This window comes from Vanessa tameamea, chromosome 9, assembly GCF_037043105.1.
Source record: "Vanessa tameamea isolate UH-Manoa-2023 chromosome 9, ilVanTame1 primary haplotype, whole genome shotgun sequence".
Classification (NCBI taxonomy): Eukaryota; Metazoa; Arthropoda; class Insecta; order Lepidoptera; family Nymphalidae; genus Vanessa; species Vanessa tameamea.
Window position 1 is genome coordinate 11,981,838 of NC_087317.1, and position 19,692 is coordinate 12,001,529.

Genomic DNA, 19,692 nt, shown 5'->3' on the forward strand with positions numbered 1-19,692 from the left:
TCTAATAACATCCAATATAGATAATAATGGCTGTAAAGATGATATTATGATATTAAATATAACAGCGCGTAAAATGTTCACGCCTCAGGCGTTAGATTGCATGGTCTTTTAATATCCATAAGTGATTAAATACTCTTATAATAATGTTAAGTCATTTCACGATATTTTATTGATGTGAAATCTCTATTAGCGCGCCTTAGGGGTACGAGTGGCTTATATGTCGTGACGGCGTACGGTATTAACGTTATCTTATGCTGGGGGTAAGAAAGGCTTATATGTCGTGACGGCATACGGTATAATGCTCTCTTATGCCGGGAGTAAGAACGGCTAATATGACGTGACGGCATACGGTATAGCGCTCTCTTATGCCGGGAGTAAGAACGGCTAATATGACGTGACGGCATACGGTATAGCGCTCTCTTATGCCGGGAGTAAGAACGGCTAATATGACGTGACGGCATACGGTATAGCGCTCTCTTATGCCGGGAGTAAGAACGGCTAATATGACGTGACGGCATACGGTATAGCGCTCTCTTATGCCGGGAGTAAGAACGGCTAATATGACGTGACGGCATACGGTATAGCGCTCTCTAATGTCGGGAGTAAGAACGGCTAATATGACGTGACGGCATACGGTATAGCGCTCTCTAATGTCGGGAGTAAGAACGGCTAATATGACGTGACGGCATACGGTATAGCGCTCTCCTATGCCGGGAGTAAGAACGGCTAATATGACGTGACGGCTTACCGTATAGCGCTCTCTTATGTCGGGAGTAAGAACGGCTAATATGACGTGACGGCATACCGTATAGCGCTCTCTTATGCCGGGAGTAAGAACGGCTAATATGACGTGACGGCATACGGTATAGCGCTCTCTTATGCCGGGAGTAAGAACGGCTAATATGACGTGACGGCATACGGTATAGCGCTCTCTAATGTCGGGAGTAAGAACGGCTAATATGACGTGACGGCATACGGTATAGCGCTCTCTAATGTCGGGAGTAAGAACGGCTAATATGACGTGACGGCATACGGTATAGCGCTCTCCTATGCCGGGAGTAAGAACGGCTAATATGACGTGACGGCATACGGTATAGCGCTCTCTTATGCCGGGAGTAAGAACGGCTAATATGACGTGACGGCATACGGTATAGCGCTCTCTTATGCCGGGAGTAAGAACGGCTAATATGACGTGACGGCATACGGTATAGCGCTCTCTTATGCCGGGAGTAAGAACGGCTAATATGACGTGACGGCATACGGTATAGCGCTCTCTTATGCCGGGAGTAAGAACGGCTAATATGACGTGACGGCATACGGTATAGCGCTCTCTAATGTCGGGAGTAAGAACGGCTAATATGACGTGACGGCATACGGTATAGCGCTCTCTAATGTCGGGAGTAAGAACGGCTAATATGACGTGACGGCATACGGTATAGCGCTCTCCTATGCCGGGAGTAAGAACGGCTAATATGACGTGACGGCTTACCGTATAGCGCTCTCTTATGTCGGGAGTAAGAACGGCTAATATGACGTGACGGCATACCGTATAGCGCTCTCTTATGCCGGGGGTAAGAGCAACTTATATGTAGTGACGGCATACTGTATTACGCTGTCTTACGCCGGGGGTAAGAGCGGGGGTAAGAGTTATTACACAAATAAATATTTAGTTACCAATACGAGCAAATCCACGTGAAGTGCGGTTAGTCTGATTTCGCTAACATAATATATTTATGTACATACAAAAATATGACGTTAATCATTATTGGTTTTGACTGTATACCTATACATATATATGTTAGATATGTACTTATATTTTGTGCTACTTTCTCCGGTACGTTATCAAGTCACTTATTTAAAAAAATGATGAGTCAGTATTGATTGTGAATAGATGGCCTTAAACAGAGACGCACATATAGCAGTTACCCGCGAGAAGAAGAGACGAGATGTTATTCGTTTTCTAAACCTACGGTGAAATTATAAAGCCTTAAATTTCTTAGTTCACGCGGGAGAAACTGTACTAATAATAATTATACTTTTAATTTTTTATTATAAGATTTGGATGGATTAGAAGGTAGCTTACCTTATATCTATTTATACAACCTTTGGTAAGTGATTTCCTGCAACGCTGGTACTTGCAAGTACTACTTACCTAATTGCTTTTTTTGTATGACAATAAACAGTAGCCAGAGAAACTAACAAAGCGAGTATGTAAACACACAATAATCGTCTTCACAAACATAATCATTTATTACTCCCTAAAATACAGAAGTATAAACATCAATACAAGAAGTTACAGAACTGAAATATTTACGTAGTAAATATAATTTATTTCACTGGTCTATGTGAACACTGACTATCTAAAATTGGAAAACAAATATAGACTGATAACGTGACAAGTCAAAGGCCGATTGAATACTTGCCCCCTCCCAACTGGTGATGCTGTTAAGGCTTGTGGGACCAAAAGTATTATACAATCCCTCACTGATATATTTTTTGTATATTTAGTATGGAATGTTCTAGAAATCCAATTGATCTGTTGAACTAAAAAATCTCGATATAAAATCATTTGACCTGACTGAATATCAACGAACGGATCTCTACTGAGTCGAGAGATGAATGAAGAATGGATTTTTTGTTTGTAACTTTAAGTGGAATGGGTTAATCAATGAATTGTACCGGTACAGAGTTGGCACTGACAGGGTTCTTACTGACTGATTAATTTTATCTACGTACTGACTAAAATATCCTACATATATACAGACTAAAAATATATAAAGGTACATTTTTTCTATAAATAAGCTAGAATACCTTCGCGATTTGAATATAATAGTGAATAACTAATTCAGATGGACGTCTGACAATTTATATGTAAATATCTCAATACATCTGTCGTCTGTTAAAGGAATAATAGCTGACAATCTATGGATGCCTGCATGAGTTCACATGCCAGGGAATTGTACGTTAGATGCATTTTTTACGTTTTTTTTAAATAAAATACTTTTGTTATACGTTAAGTTCTCGGCAGCTAAGACTTGTGCAATATATTTGTTTAACTTATACTTTGTAGAAGCGCTTTGTGTGTCTGTGTAACACAGCAATCCTCTACTGTTGTGTTCCGATTTGAAGGGGGAGTGAGCCAGTGTTGCAAGCACAAGGGACATAGCATCTTAGTTACTAAATTTAGCGGTGCATGATGGCGATGTGAAGAATGGTAGCGCCAATGATATGTGTGGTAGTGACCAGTTACCATCACCTTTTCATATATAAAAAAACAACTATGGTGGCTAATCATAAAATATAATCATAGGTAGTTATCTAAGTTTATCTAATGAATTTTACTTCCAAAGTACTGATACCAAGTTTCAACGCCATTCATTCACCAATCAAAATGAATAAAATAGATTATTCAAGATTTCGACCAATGATATCACTTTAGTTCAATGTCAAAGTTGTTTATTTGTCTTTTCACCACCAAGACCGGAAGAGGCTATATATAGTGAGTATTATTTTTTATTTCCTTATCTAAAATCTTTACATTTCGAATTAACATATTGTAACCTCTTTAAAAGATAAACGAAACAATTCGTTACAAACTTCACTTCAATTAGTAGAAGTAAATCGAGAAATCAAATATTAAATCTTTTTGAAGTTCCACGCTATCAGCTATTTAGTTAAACACTACTTTACTTTAGGAACATTATACATAATTTTAAACAAATCTGTACTTTAAGACTTGTTATTAAAAACTATAACAGATTGAGATAAATTATGAGGGTAATGAATTAGGAAATTTAATTAGCCTCCGTTATTTACCGTGGATGTATACGCCATATTTTCAACGGAGAAAGTTAGGATTGATTCGATTTGATTCTCCAGTTTTTAATTGGATTAAAAGAATCAGAGGACTTCGCAATAAAATCTTAGATGTTTATTATTATTATTAGCATCCTCAAAATTTATATGACCGTAATAAGCCATATAATTATTACAAGTTCGCACGGATAGAATAATAGTCATATTCATATAGTAATACTATCAAACAATTTACACTAAAATATTAATGAACTATACACCTAAATCTTTCTTGTGAATAACTCCATCGATCGACGAAAACCGTATAAAAATACGTTATTTAATTTTTGAGTTTATCGCATTCGGACAGACAGACCAGACGCAGCGGACGTGAGGTGTGCCGGCTTGTTTTATTATTTTCTCACTTGATTTTAAAATAAACCTTGATTATAAATAACATAACTAGTTTTAATACGTTAACGAGTAGATATCCATAATATTGAAATCGAAAAGGGATTGCACACCTACGTGTAAAGCTAAGCGATCGCGACGCTCTTTGCTAGTGGATAGTACATCGAAACTTATTATTTAATACATAGGATTATAAGGTGAGTAAAGTAATATATTATATAAAGTAATATATAAGTAAAGTAATTATTTCCTAAAAAACTTATGTCAGTAACCCAAGGAAATCATAATCTTATTGCAATAAATAAAATATTTAGTCAAGCGAGTGCTCATTTTTAATGACTTGAATTAAGTCTGTATATACATATGTACATAACCGTCTTTTATATAAATACATCACGAGAGATATAAGTATATGAGTTTACGTCCAATGTTTATGGCGAATGACTTTTGATTTTTAATTTCAGTCTGTCGGACATTGATCTTAGTAAAGCTATATTCAAATTTCGTCACAATCGTTTCAGCAATTTAATTGTAACAAATGTACAGAGTTAATTTCGCTTTGCTTTGGTATATTTATATCGATAGGAAATAAGAAATGCAATATAATTACGTTAAATCCAAATAAGCTAGACATTGTTTTCCCACGGAATTAATTGTGTAACAATTGAATTTACAGAGGAGTAGTGATGCAAATTGAATTAGCAATAAGTTGGAAGTTATCGGTTCTAGGTCAATTTTTTGGTAATTATGACGATGTACTTCTGACAATTTCAAAGTCACAGTGGCAAATCTTCATGGAGACTAGTCAACCGGGCAGAAGATATTACAATCCGGTGGGACAGCAATTCGACATGTTCGGAAGTGTTCAGGTGCGTACAACGTGCTTTCTGAGGCACGACAATGTAAACAATTCATAACTATTGTGTTCCGGTTTGGAAGGAACGTGCTGGTGGCATATTGGCTAATAGCTAAAATAGCTTACTGCCAATTTCTATAGATAGTGGTGAGGACTTACCATCTGGTGACCCAATAAATATTAATCATTCCACCAATGAGCCACCGTCATTGTGAACCAAGATTTAATGGCCATGGAGTCTGTAATCACATTGGCTGAAGCCCAGAGTTGTAGTGTGAGACAGAAAACTCCTCGAAAATCGCACTTTTGTGGATTGTCAGACATTTAGGCGGCTTAGATTAACTTAGGTATATTATTACAAATTAAGATTACTTTCTAGTTCAGCTGTAATTTATTTTTATTTATTTGAGTTTCGAATGATAACTTTTTAAAAAAAAACAATTGTCATCGTCTCTTAATACAAATCCTAATGAAAAATCAGTAAGAGAAAAATAATTTTATATTTCTTATTAAGTTTAACCAGATAAGTTAATAAATAATAATAATAATAGTCAATCTTAAACAATACAATTAAAACTAACATTACAGTCACACGGTGGCAACTATGTAGGCCTTAAAAGGTACCACTGATTACTTATTCTACTGTCGAGCAATATTACCTTAATCATACTTTATATTATAAGTTCAGGTTTAAACCGCGAGTGAGTTAATGTAATTACATGCACAAGGGATATCTTAGTTCCCATGGTTGTTGCCGCTTTGATGATAATTAACAGTTAATAATTCCTATTAGTCACTATTAATGGGGGTGACTTCCGATCGGGTATATTTGGCCTTTGATTAAATACTTTTGGCTTCATATCTTCAGAACAATATAACAATATATGAACAAAAAAAAACAAAAGCATAATTAATTATTAACTATTACCGTAAACACGTGGCCGAAGTTCACCTAATTTTTTTTATTTAATAAATATTTTTATAATCGAATACCACATATTATGTATACAAACGTATTTACCTAATAACTTTATAAGTACCACCTTACCGGACTTAACTTGTACTGACCAATTACATGTATAGTATTAGCTAACAGCATTCTATGTTAAAAAAGATTTTTTAAACCAGCCACTATGTACATAAATAAAAAAAAAACATTTACAAAAAGCCACGGACAATTTAATTCACATAATCAATGGTTGATAATATGTATCTATCTAAAATGTATATTTTTTCTTAATTAACAGAAACATTATCGTTTCCATTAAGTTAAGTTACTATCAAATAAGGTTACCATTCGTTCAGGTTTTCCCGGACTTGTCCTGGTTTAAAGGAACTGCCCTCATTTGACAGGGTTAAAGCAGTGATAACATAGGTCAGATTTGATTAAAGCGTTAATAGAATTTTAATTTTAATTATTTATTATATTATAAAAAAAATCAAATATTTTTAGAACATTTCGTCCTAGTTTATGGATTTAAACATGGCGACCCTACTATTAAAGGACATAGATTGCTTTTTAATGCAAGTTTATGCAGGTGCTAAGTTTTTGTAAGACAGGACGCGCCAACATTCTTAACTAGCTGGTAATACGTCAGATCTTTTTTTATTCTATAAATATATATATGGTATTTTTATGAGACGAGCCGCGTTTAAAGAAAAATATTATTGCGTAGATCATTATTTAGTTATTAATAGCGTCATCTCAATCTCTCGATGTCATCACAGCAACAGCCGGTGATTAAACAGATATTAAGGAACCTGGTCTAACTGTTTTGTATCATAATCGACCACAAGAAGACAAGAGCCAAATAAGCAAAATTGGTATTTTTTTTATGGTATTAGTTGGCGGACGAGCATATGGGCCACCTGATGGTCCACCGCCCATAGCGAAAGGCGCTGTAAGAAATATTAACCATTCCTTACATCACCTATGCGCCACCAACCTTGGCAACTAAGATGTTATGTCCCTTGTGCCTGTGATTACACTGGCTCACACTGGATATTGTATTGACACGATATTACTGGTGACGAGACTTGAGAGCTTGAATAATAATCTATGATATTCATTATAGTTTTGCGAAAAATTGGCGTATGAAGCTGATATTAATATTATAAATAAATATAATGGTATAATGTTTTAAGGCATTTTTGTGAAAAAAAAAATTGAAATAATATCGTTTTCAGTCTCGCATTTTTAAATTTGGACCGATTATTGTTTTAATATTGGCAAATAGCCATTGTTTAATCGTGTTTATAAATCAGAAGAAAAAAATAGATTTTAATTGATACTTTTTTTAAATACATTTTTTGAAATTGCATTTTTGAAAAAACGTAATAACTCTAAAATGGGTCACTTGGGGGTTAAAATTATCGCAAATAGTCACCCCTATCACCTCCTAACGGGAATATGTCGAATTACCAATAACCCTGTATATTATTCAAGATCAGTAAGGAGTTTACAATATAGCTGAGCTATTAGTATGAAATGTCCATGGAATACGTTAAACTAAGTTTTTCTCGATTGGAATAGGCTGTAGTTTGAGACACATAAGGTCAAAATCTTTGTTCAATATAGAAGCATTATACTTGATAGAAGGATAGAAAAGCTTTATTGAACTCAATTACAAAAACATATTGGCTTTCAACCATTTGGTGCAAAAGCACTTCGTTCCGAAAGAAGAAATGATGACGACAATTAAGCGAAAAAATAGTGTCTGCTATATCTAAATATTTTAGAAAAAACTTCAGAGAATCTCATTGCAAATATCATTTAACACATTAGTCGAACATAATATTTATTTGAAATCGACTTCAAAAAGGCTACAGGAGGTTTTAAACTCGTTCAGATACTTATATGCAGCTTCAGCACTAATTCTTAAAAATGTTATATTTTAATTTACGTCTCACAAAGCGAACCGGTAATAAATGAGAAGAATGACCAACTCAATGCAACTCAAAAAATGCACCTCAAATTCCTTATTTTTTAAATATATTTAAATGCTATTAGTTTTAATATCTCCACTAACAAAAAAATATTTTCAACATCAGAAACAATATTTATCAATACGAATTATGTCATTCATTTTAAATGAAAAAATCCAACACATATTATTGAAAGATAATATTAAGTTAAGAGTGGACTTGTTAGCAAGTCTTAAAAGTCCAAAACGTGAAAATCAATTATAAATTAATTACGTTATAATGCGATGACTTACTTTCGGAACATTGTCTGTCGGTATAAACTTATACAGTTATCTGCGCCGTGTACGTTTTGTAAACAAAAGTGGAACGTTCGAGCAAAAACTGATACGTGCGTGTGCGCAACACATTCGGCTTCTCGCTGGGAAAATTAAGAAAGCCATTTTTAACGCTTTTCCTTTTTTACCTTTTGGATATTGACATAGATTAATGTATGTGTAACATGCGAACTTTAATGAGAAAAGTTTGTGACAAAATTAGATAATAATTTAAAGTGGGAGCTGCTACTTTAATAATGGCAATACAATTCTTCTTTGTATCTACGGCTTCGCAAAACAGTGGATTTTTATAGCGTAATAAAATACATCTAATATGTATATATATATATATTAATATATAAATTTATATTAACTTTATTATTAGATACATTCAGTTCTTTCTTTTTGTTCGTTAAAAGTTATTATGATTCATTTATATTATACAATAATAGCAATATTTCGTGACAGTCCACAGCAAATCCATTGAAGAATGTTACCAGTTTTAAGTTTTGAGACTTAACTTTGAAGCTGAACGTGACATCTATTTGGAAACATCTCGATTGTAGACATATAAGTTGTTTTCTTTATTATTTTTTAAATTCGTATCAATGGTTCAGTGTTTTTTTTTTTAATTATTCTACAATTATTTAGGCTAGTGCTTAAATTAATTATATTTTTGGGTCTGTATTGCCTTCATCCTGATTGTTCTTTTTTTCTTTTTAGTATTATATTTATTATTGATCATACAAGTCAAACCTATATAAACTTTTTACATATATATCGTATGTATACTTAACACAGTCCAAAAACTTTGTGTGTTTAAATTATTTAATACACTTAAGCGTCGTGGTCGACGAACTAACAAAAACTCGTCTAAAGATGTAGTTTTATACACCGGAAATACGGTGATGAGTATAATAAAATACATATTAAGGTCTTTAATACCGTTACAAAACGAAATAATTCGTTTGTTACGTAAACATCTAAGCCCTGTATTATGTTTGCATAAATTAAAAAGGAAATTAATTGTATAAACTTATACAGTTTCTTCGGTCGAACATTTTTTTTATCAGAACCAGTGGTAGATTGGATATTGTATTGAAGCGATGTAATTGGTCGACAGTTTGAATAATAATTAATAATTAATAATTCACACCGGATTGAACGTCATTGTGTGAAGTTCAATGCTTCAACGCAAGACTATTTTTTTAATATTTAAATATTTATAAAACAAAAACACTCAATTAATGAATATAAATTAATAAGAATATTTTCACGAAGTCATGTAACTTTTTAACTTTACTTGGGAACTCTTCGCTCGTTCCTTAAGTTTGCAATACAAAAACGAGAGCTAATTTTGTTTCATTATAAGTTTTATTGCAATTGAAAATATTGTCAAATTATGATAAAATCTTTATGATATTCTGTATGAACAAATTCAAAATTTCGAATTCGATACCCAGCGCAAAATTCAATCTTGACATATCAAAAAGTGATACTAACTATAAAACATTATATCATATAAAGTATAAAAGGAAAATAACGTGCCAGGATAAGACGATTTTCAAACAATACGAGTGAAAAATACGAGTGAGATACACACTGAGACGTTTACGTAAATTGTAGTTTTCTTTTTTATTATTGTAAAGGTAGGCGAACGGACCAATGGGCCACCTGACGGTAGGTATTCACCACCGGCCAGCCATTGGGAATGTCAGAAGCATTCCTTAGATTGACAATGCGCCACCTTTGGTTATGTCCCTTGTCCCTGTAGTTACACATTGGATTATAACACAAAAATACTAGGTATTGCTGTTTTTATTATATACGACGACCTCCGTGGTCCAGTAGTGTGTACAGCTGTTTTCGTGGGTACGCCACTCCGAGGTCCCGGGTTCGATTCCCGGCCGAGTCGATGTAAAAAAAGTTCATTAGTTTTCTATGGTGTCTTGGGTCTGGGTTACTAGTGCTTTAGCTACTAGTCATAACTAGTCATAACGCAAGTGCTTTAGCTACTTACATTGGGTTCAGAGTAATGTATGTGATGTTGTCCAATATTTATTATGATTTTGAAATGTTGTACCCCCATATGGTATTTAGTAATACCTATAATTTAAATGACTTGATATACCATTTAACCAAGGTCGCAGAAAGTGAAATCTATGTAACGCCCTGCGTGTTAAGTGCAAACTTATTTCATAACATCGATTGAGAAACACAAGGTATTGTATGGGAATCATATTTTATAGTTTAAAATCACGCAAAGTAACTCTTAGATTAATTACATAAAGATATTTAATAAAGAAATCGTACGATTAGAATCGTCAGTATCTGTACTCTCTTTTACGAATTCTTTGCTCGAGGAACATCTAATTTTACGGAGCACTTAAGTTACTTTATTTTATTTTATTGGGTACGAATGTCTGGAAATCCAATTTTTTTTATTGGAAGGAACTTTTACGTGTCTTACAATAGAGTGCACTAGTAGAAAACGTCACGTCCACATTTCCGTTTCCTCCATTCCTGACATTTCCCTCTCTTTTTTACGGTTTAAGATAAATGATTTAAAAAAAAAAAAAAACATTATTACTTGCCATTTATACATCCTCTAACACTGTTAATTTATTACATTGTGTTTAATATTTAATACACAATACACAATACACATAACACATAAGCAACTTCCGTCCAACCAGTTCCACGGCACATCTAATTTTTTTTATGGAATAGATAGGCAAATAGACAAATGTGATACCTGATGGTAGAATAACGTTTAATTGTATCATTTAGTATTTATCATACCATTTTATGGCAGTTAGATAGATCAAGTTCAAGCTTTCTCATCTAAATAAGTCTTCAATTGAGTCATGTATAGGCTGTTTTAAGGTTAATTTGAATCAGATAAACTACAAGTATAAGAAAGGCCGTAACTAGCTGACCACTCGTGTTACCTATGTATCTTCCTTCCCGGTTTTATTAAAAAAAATCGATCAATATTTATAAGTTTGTTATCATTACGATGAAAGTCATTAAAAAGAATAGATTAGTGTCCAGTCGGGCGTAGCGAAATGAAATTAGCATAAATTATGTTAGCATGAACAGGAAAATGGATGTCATATTAGTTTTACTTACTATAATTATATGCGGATATATCAAATAACATTATATTGAACCGAGATGGCTCAGTGGTTAGAACGCGTGCATCTTAACCGATGATTGCGGGTTCATACCCATGCAAGCACCACTGATTTTTTATGTGCTTAATTTGTTTTTATAATTCATCTCGAGCTCGGCGGTGAAGAAAAACATCGTGAGGAAACCTGCATGTGTCTGATTTCAACGAAATTTTGACATATGTGTATCCACCGACCTGCATTGGAGCAGCTTGGGGGAATATGCTCCAAACCTTTTCGTCAATGGGAGAGGAGGCCTTAGCCCCGCAGTGGAAAATGTACAGGCTGTTAATGTATAAAGTCTATTATATTTAGTAATATCGTTAATTAAAAGTTGTGTTCGGATATTTAGTACTGTTCCACGCTTAAAATAATAAATTATGTCTTGGAAAAGGAGATCAGATTCTTGATTGTTTATATATTTTAATAAACAATTTTATGGCATAGCGGCCTAAAAACCTGAATATTAACCGAGATTTAAACGGGCAAGTTCTACTGATTTTTCATGTGCCCAATTTATGAATACCTCGACGGTGAAAGAATACAGTTAGGAACAAGTGTTGGGTGTGAATTTGCCGCATTTAAATCCGCCGGAGAAGCGTTTTAGAGTAATTTCAAAATCCTCTTCTCTATTTTAAGATATATAGACTGGCAACTCAACTTAAATGGGCGATTATAGATCTAATCTCTCACAGAGAACTTTTAGTATGAGTCGGTTATACTCGTGGTTAACACTAAGATTTAGTAACTGACGTTAGAATAAGTGATGAGTGGTTGGTACTTACCCAGACGGGCTTACACGAAGCCCTATAGCCCACTGAGTATTTTATTTGTAAGACTTTTCATATAAAAACGAAGAACCGTAGTTTTTTAACAACTTTTTGTGTCTACTTCTGTAGTTACTACGAAAGACTAAAGAATGGGCCAGCTATGGACCGATTTAACGAATTACCTGACAGAATCGCTTGTTGATAACTTATACCAAAAACTAAATTACAATTTCGAATCGTCATTTTACAACATTAAATGTCAACACCATCATTTCGGAATGTTAATTATATCTACTTAAACAAGGCAAGAAATACAGTGGTTACTCGTTATTACTGATATAAAATAGACTACTTATATTACTTAGCAATCCAACGAGTGATTATTCAATAAACTTGTGTATAATATACCAAAAACTATAAACGTAGCTAATTGCAACTGCAAAGTTTTTGATTACCACCACCATACACCATTTAAATATTGTATACCTACCATATTTTAAGTAGTTTTTTATATGTTTTAAACATGATACCTACTTGAATTTATTAGAAATATATCATATTAGTAAAGAGTAGTATAAAATTGTCTACGTCTAAATCATATTGTCTCTGATTAGTGAGTCTATGGCGGGAGACTGCAATATTAATCAGTGTATTGTAAATGGTAACAGAATTTGAGAACTCAATATATATAATAATTATAAAGATTTATTTTATTAAAAAATGTGATAATACTTAGTTGTAATTATGCAAGCATAAAAACATTCTTGTTATTTAAGAATATGTTTATTTAAAAAAAAGTCAGTCAAGCAAGACTTCGTTAACCGAGGGTTCCGCAACTCACTCACAGGAACCGATTTCTTTGGGCATTGAACCGAAATCACTGATACGAACAAGCAAAACATAAGTTATATATATAAAAGTCACGCTAAATCAACACTATATACTAATAATATAAAGATTTGATTTGTTTGTAATCGATGAAACTCTGAAATTACTGAAGAAATTATAATAATTATTTCACCGTTAGGTAACTAATTTCCAAGAGTACATACATACATAGGTTACGTTTTATTTAAGTAATAATTAGTATGTATGTACGTATGTAATGAACTGTCGATCGGAATTCCAGTGTGGACGAAACTGGTAGGAAAAAAAAGAAAAATTTCATATATACATACATATCCTGCATTCGAATTGCTGTCAAGAGTCCTTAAGAAAACTTTGTAATTGATACTTTTTAGTGGCGGATGTTCTCGATAAAATCTATATTCAAATCGGTGGTAACCTTAAAATTAAATTAATCTTGATCGAAACTAACTTATATAAAATATATTTTTAAATTTTGAATCGATGGTCATAACATTAATTCACTATAACATGCTTCCATTAAATCAAACCTTATAATAAATAATAATAAAAAAACACAAGTATTCCTATTATACGAATAATAGGTGTTTTCATAGTGTACTCTTTTTTTTAAATATTTTTTTAGAAAAATTTAGTCACTTATATAAAATAATTTTAATTCAAATTTTTATAAAATGTATTATGGCAATATTGCACATATTTAAGTATTTAATAAGAACGTTATTGACTTTTTCATAGGTTTATATAAAACTATTTTTTTTTATTTCTTATAATAAATGAATTCTACACACGAAGTATTACATAAACAGCATTCACGAAGGAAATTATTACAAAACAATATTTAATTAACTTCGTAGCATTAGAATATATGTTACTTATAGATACCTAATAACTTATAACTTTCGGTATTACCTTAAAAACTAACAAAACAATGATTTAATATGTCGTAAAAATCAACACATATATCATTAAAATTTTATGATTTCTAATATTTTTACGAAAGAAAACACAAAACTAGGCGATATATTCAAATAATTGTAAAATAATCTTACCGTAACAAAAGCCGATGCAAAATTCAAATCCTGACCATATACAAAACACCAACACAAAAATCTTTTTTACAAACACCACCACAACTCATTAAAACTTTTTAAACGTTTATTTTATCATCTGTGCAACTGACGCGCGCATTTCCCGCCAGTCGCTAGCGTACTGTCACAAGTTATGCAGTGTTGGAGTTTGTTTGAACTTGGAACGTTTCAAGAGCGCAGTCTTATTCTGGTCGCTTTTACTATTAAGCGTGAATTGTTTTTATATTTTGACGACTTTTTAAACCATTATAAATCGAAATAGGCAAATATTATTATATTTATGAATATGACCTACGTTAAACGTATGGAGAGTACCCATTTAATTAAAATTCAATATAAAACATGAATAAGTTTCCTTACACAATTTAAAAAGATATTAGACGAATACGAAACATAATAGCGTAAGCGTAATAAAATATAACTCGCACATGCTTTAAGCGTGAATCATGAAATTTCTTTACAAGAATATCATAAATAAAAGAATAAAATTTTATAACGACGATAAAACGATTCATTCGAATAACCCAATGTCTCCATTGATTACGGTAGCCACGGTAGCGTAACCACGGTCACTCACCCGCACCACGATTGCATCTCGATTTTTTTTCGCCTATTTAACTCACGACGTCTTCTCATTTTATATGTATATTGTTATCTAAGATGTTAATGTATTGTAAAACCGTATTTCTTTTTTTATTACTATAGGTTCGTTTTTACAAAGTGAAGTGTAAAGAAAATGTTGATACAATAAGGTCAGCTTGGCTGATGGATGCAACACCATTATCAAGTTAAGTTTTTTTAAAATAACTTTACAAAGAAAATGGCAAATTAAATAAGATTATATGATGATATAAATAATAATAACTAATAATTAAAAATGAACTATTTTTTAAACATCCGTGTTACGCAACAGGTTCTACTTCTCGTTGGCATTTAAATTCATACGCGTTTGTACTAAAGGTACTCCAGTTTTTCTTACATATTTGTACACCAGGTGCTTAATGTAATTATATAATGAAGATAATCTATCGATCTTAATGAACATTTACAAATAAAATGTCAACTCTTCGTTAAAATGATATCCGATCTAGATAGTAGGGGGCAGTTGGGGCTTAGTTATTTTTACAAAAATCACTTATAATTTATTTATACTAATATTAAAACTGCGAAAGTAACTCTGTCTGTCCGTCTGTATGTTACGATTTCTATGACTTATATGGCAATAAAAAAAATGTATATGTTACTATTTATAATGAAACTAGATGTTATCAATAAAATGTCGGCAGAAACTTTGAAACGAATCGATTTTATATTTTATAATCAACTTTAAGACACAATTTATAGCGAGTTAATATGTCTGGGCCGCACGTGGCTTCACTTGCATTTAAAGGCTCGGTCAAAAGATGGTAGATATTTAAAAAGCCTATGTTCTTCCTTAGAATTCAAGTTTGCTTCATACAAAATGTTATCAAATTCGGTTAAGTGGTTTGATAGAGTTAATTTCACAGTATCTATATTAATATTATAAATATTAGTAGAGTTAATAGAATTATAATGCATACCATGGTATATACCTCTCCAACGTTAAATTCGTGGAATTGGCTAAGCGCTGCTCATAGTACGCAATTAAATATTACAATACTGAAGATGAATTTATTAGTACTAGTTTAATGGGTAGTAGATACTAATAGCATAAAAGTACCATTAAGTAAGCTAGGTATATCCGATTATATTGTTACTTTATTTTCTTCGTTATTATTAGCATATATTTATAACTACTATCCGGCGTCGGCTTCGTCCGCATTCGAAGAGGATAGGTTAGGCTTCGTCCTTTTTTCTATCCCTGAAAAATGTAAAATTTATGTGTGCAAAATTTCATTTTGGTCGATTTCGACAATTAATTTCCGCAATTGGATATTTTTTCAATATATATATATTGAAAATATACCTAAGTATAATACTTTAAGCAATAAGTACCTTCCTTTCGTTGTCTCTAACGACAGTATGAAGTGGATCTTTTTTTAAAACTTAAATGAAATAAAACAGTTTTTTGCACAAATATCCTATATATCCTATAAATCCTTTAAAACCGAAATATAAACATTTGTGTTACATGCTTGTATTTTTAACACATATAAAACCTTATTATATTTGGATACCTTATTACCTACTGGGGTGGCAAATTTTATTAACCCAAATGGTTTAAATGAAAAGCATACTTAATTCGCATAATAGGTATATATGGCTTGCCAGAAGGAAAAAATATTAAAGCTATGTGAATTTTTATAACTATACCGATAATAGACCATTGCCATGGTTTCGTTTCGAAGTGTGCAAAATATAAACTCTTAAAAAAATTGACAAGGTTTGATTTAAAAAAAAAACAGCGCATCAATACTTTCTCGCTAAGGTCATTGCAATAAGATTATAAAATAAAAAATTGTGACACGAATATCACGCGCGAACGCATAACGTTTTTAATTTGAAACTAAGTACGTAATTTTATAGTGAATGTAATTACAAAAGTTGAACATTGCTAAATTAACTACAGATAACAAATCTTTTGTTTTTTTTTTAAATATATTGATATTTAAAAGTTGAATCTCCTTCAATACTATTCATGATAAATTTAAATTAAAGGCAACTTTTTGTTTTGCAATAGTCAAAAAGACGGATGATAATAACCGCCTCATTTTTGACTTCGGTGCAAACGACATAAAGCGGTGACATATATGTATATACTCTATTCCAACCATAACTGTAAAAAAAACAAACAACTTTTGACAGCAAATTGACGCAATATCATTGGTTGAGAGCTTGATTAATCTATGATATTTGCGAAAAAATGGAGCCTATAACGTTGACGAAGCTGTTATCGGCAAGTATAGTTAAAGTGGAAATAAGTAGTTAAGTGTAACAGTGTTGTATTATAAATAAAGATATATTAATCATACACTCTTAGCAGTGCACAATATAACTGAGTTATTAGAATAGGCTATCGGTATTAATAATTCAGAGGTTAGGAAAAAGCATGTTATGTTATGAAAATATAATAATTTTGCATACAAGCAGATATTAGTTTAATATAAAACTATTAATAAGGTATACTTATTTAAAATATAAAAAAAATATTTTTACTATCAGGTTTAATCACAAAAATATACAAATTGCTTTAAAATACAATTAACAACAAAAAAAAAGTAAAAAAATATAATACTTAATTTTTTATCGGGTACGGACAGATTTTAATTTCGGATATCCGATAATTTCGGTAACGGTTACGAAGCCCCATGACATCCATGTCTAATGACACTGATGCTGAAAAAGTAAAACGTTTTACTAAAAACCGGAGTAAGTTTACAAGGACAATATGTAAAATTATTGTTATTTAAGTAACTATACCCAGTTACATATATTTACGAAATTTAATCGGCATGAATTCGGATTTTATTTTCATATTCATATTAACATATTATCGACTTAATTTTAAGAATAACTAAATTCAAATACCGTGAAAAATACTAATTTATTTATTTTTATTAGTAAGTATAATGAATGTTAAAATTTGTAAATTTCTCAGATTAGAATTTAAATTAGTGTAGATTAATTCGCAAACTTTGCTGTAAGCTCTAACCAAGGCCAATAATTTCGGCATTCATCATCTGAAAACATTCAATTTTAATTTCGGAACGTTAAAAAACAAAATCAAATTTGTATGAAATACTTGCCAAGAGACCATGTGATCGCCAGTAATTAAAACACGTGGATACTCACTGATATTTGAAGGTCGTAATCCGGATAAGGCCCACTTAACTTTCACGAGCCTTATTTTTGTTTGTGATAAAATAAAATATAGTTCTAAAATAACACAAATATAAAATTGAAAGTCACTGAATGATTATACCTATTAAATTCTTATAAAGACACTAATATTGTGGAGGACACTACGCTTTCATGAGGCAGGCCGTAGCCTTATCTCTACTAATATTATCAATGTAAAAGTAACTCTGTCTGTTTGTCTGTTGCCCTTTCACGGCCAAACCACTGAATCAAATATGACGAACTTTGGTACGTAGCACACTTAAACTGCAAGGATACAATACATAAAAAGTAGCCTATGTCTTGTAGGCTACTTTTTTATGCCTGACGACCAACCCCTTAAACGCGAGCGAAGCCGCGGCCTACAACTACTCTAGAATATATATTTTTTTATTGTAAAATAATAAAATCAGAAGTAAAACCGTGTGATAATAAATTGTAATATTAAAAAAAAAACACCAGTTCATAGAGTCGTTCCAAAGAAATTCTTAAAACGAATTTGTTTTTTTACCAAACTCGTATGACAAAAAAGCCAGTTCAAGTTTGTTGTCTTATATTTTATGATACCCTTCCGCATCCAGTTGTCATTTCTCGGAATAATATTGCGAGTTCGATTCTCGGTATGGAACAATGTACGCTTGCAGTGTCGTATGATACGGCAGTGTAAGCATTTTTGTTTCAACTGTCTTTCCGGTTGATGAAATGAAGAATATACTAACATAATATATAGCTTTTTAAAATGTTCGGAAACATACAATACCTACTAATAAATATGCAAATCATTGCAACGTCTAGTTATTTTTAAATTAATACCATAAAAATTAAAATACTTTTACTTTATATTATTTTAACCCAACTGTGCTATTGACTTTATTATTTTCATTTACATTATTGTTTTGTTTTTTAATTATTTTTAAGTTTCATTATATATGTATTTATAAGATATTTTGAGCCGAGATGGCCCAGTGGTTAGAAAGCGTGCATCTTAACCGATGATTTCGGGTTCAAACCCAGGCAGGCACCACTGAATTTTCATGTGCTTAATTTGTGTTTATAATTCATCTCGTGCTCGGCGGTGAAGGAAAACATCGTGAGGAAATCTGCATGTGTCTAATTTCAAAGAAAATCTGCCACATCTGTATTCCACCAACCCGCATTGGAGCATCGTCCATACCTTCTCCTCAAAGGGAGAGGAGGCCTTAGCCCAGCAGTGAGAAATTTACAGGCTGTTTATGTATGTATGTAAGATATTTTCAATAGGTGGATATTATTCGAAAGTTACACTAAAGGAGACCGAAGCTTAAAAAAAATTGTAGATAGTTCCACGCTGATGATCCCCTTTCTTCTTATCGATCGGAGTGTGATCTCGCACACAAATTTGAATTATATAAAAGTCAACTGGAAATATGCTCTACTGTATAACACCGGTTTCAGGTTAATAGTTTTTTTTTATATAAATTTGCTTTTATTTACAATTTAAACCTATAACCCAACCTGATAAGAATATTGAACTTTGTAAGAACTACAGAATAACGATAAAAACTTTTAGAAAAAATTATACAGATAGTATATTTAATTTGACAAACAAATTTATCAATAAAAATAATTAGAGCAGCTTTCCCGATGACTCAATATCTACGGAAATGTTAATTAAATTATCTATGTACATAT

General features: G+C 32.0%; 1 protein-coding gene across 2 annotated transcripts in view; it reads right to left on the reverse strand.

Annotated features, from left to right (window-relative positions):
* Positions 1–19,692, reverse strand: part of Mwh (multiple wing hairs) — a 131,962-nt gene that overhangs the window by 66,566 nt on the left and 45,704 nt on the right. The window contains exon 1 of one of the 2 annotated variants that reach the window (XM_026631217.2): positions 14,164–14,340. The exons of the other annotated variant lie outside the window; for it this stretch is intronic. The gene's annotated coding sequence lies outside the window, so the exon portion shown is untranslated. Of the gene's footprint in view, positions 1–14,163; positions 14,341–19,692 lie in introns of those variants that run through there. 2 annotated transcript variants of the gene reach the window in all.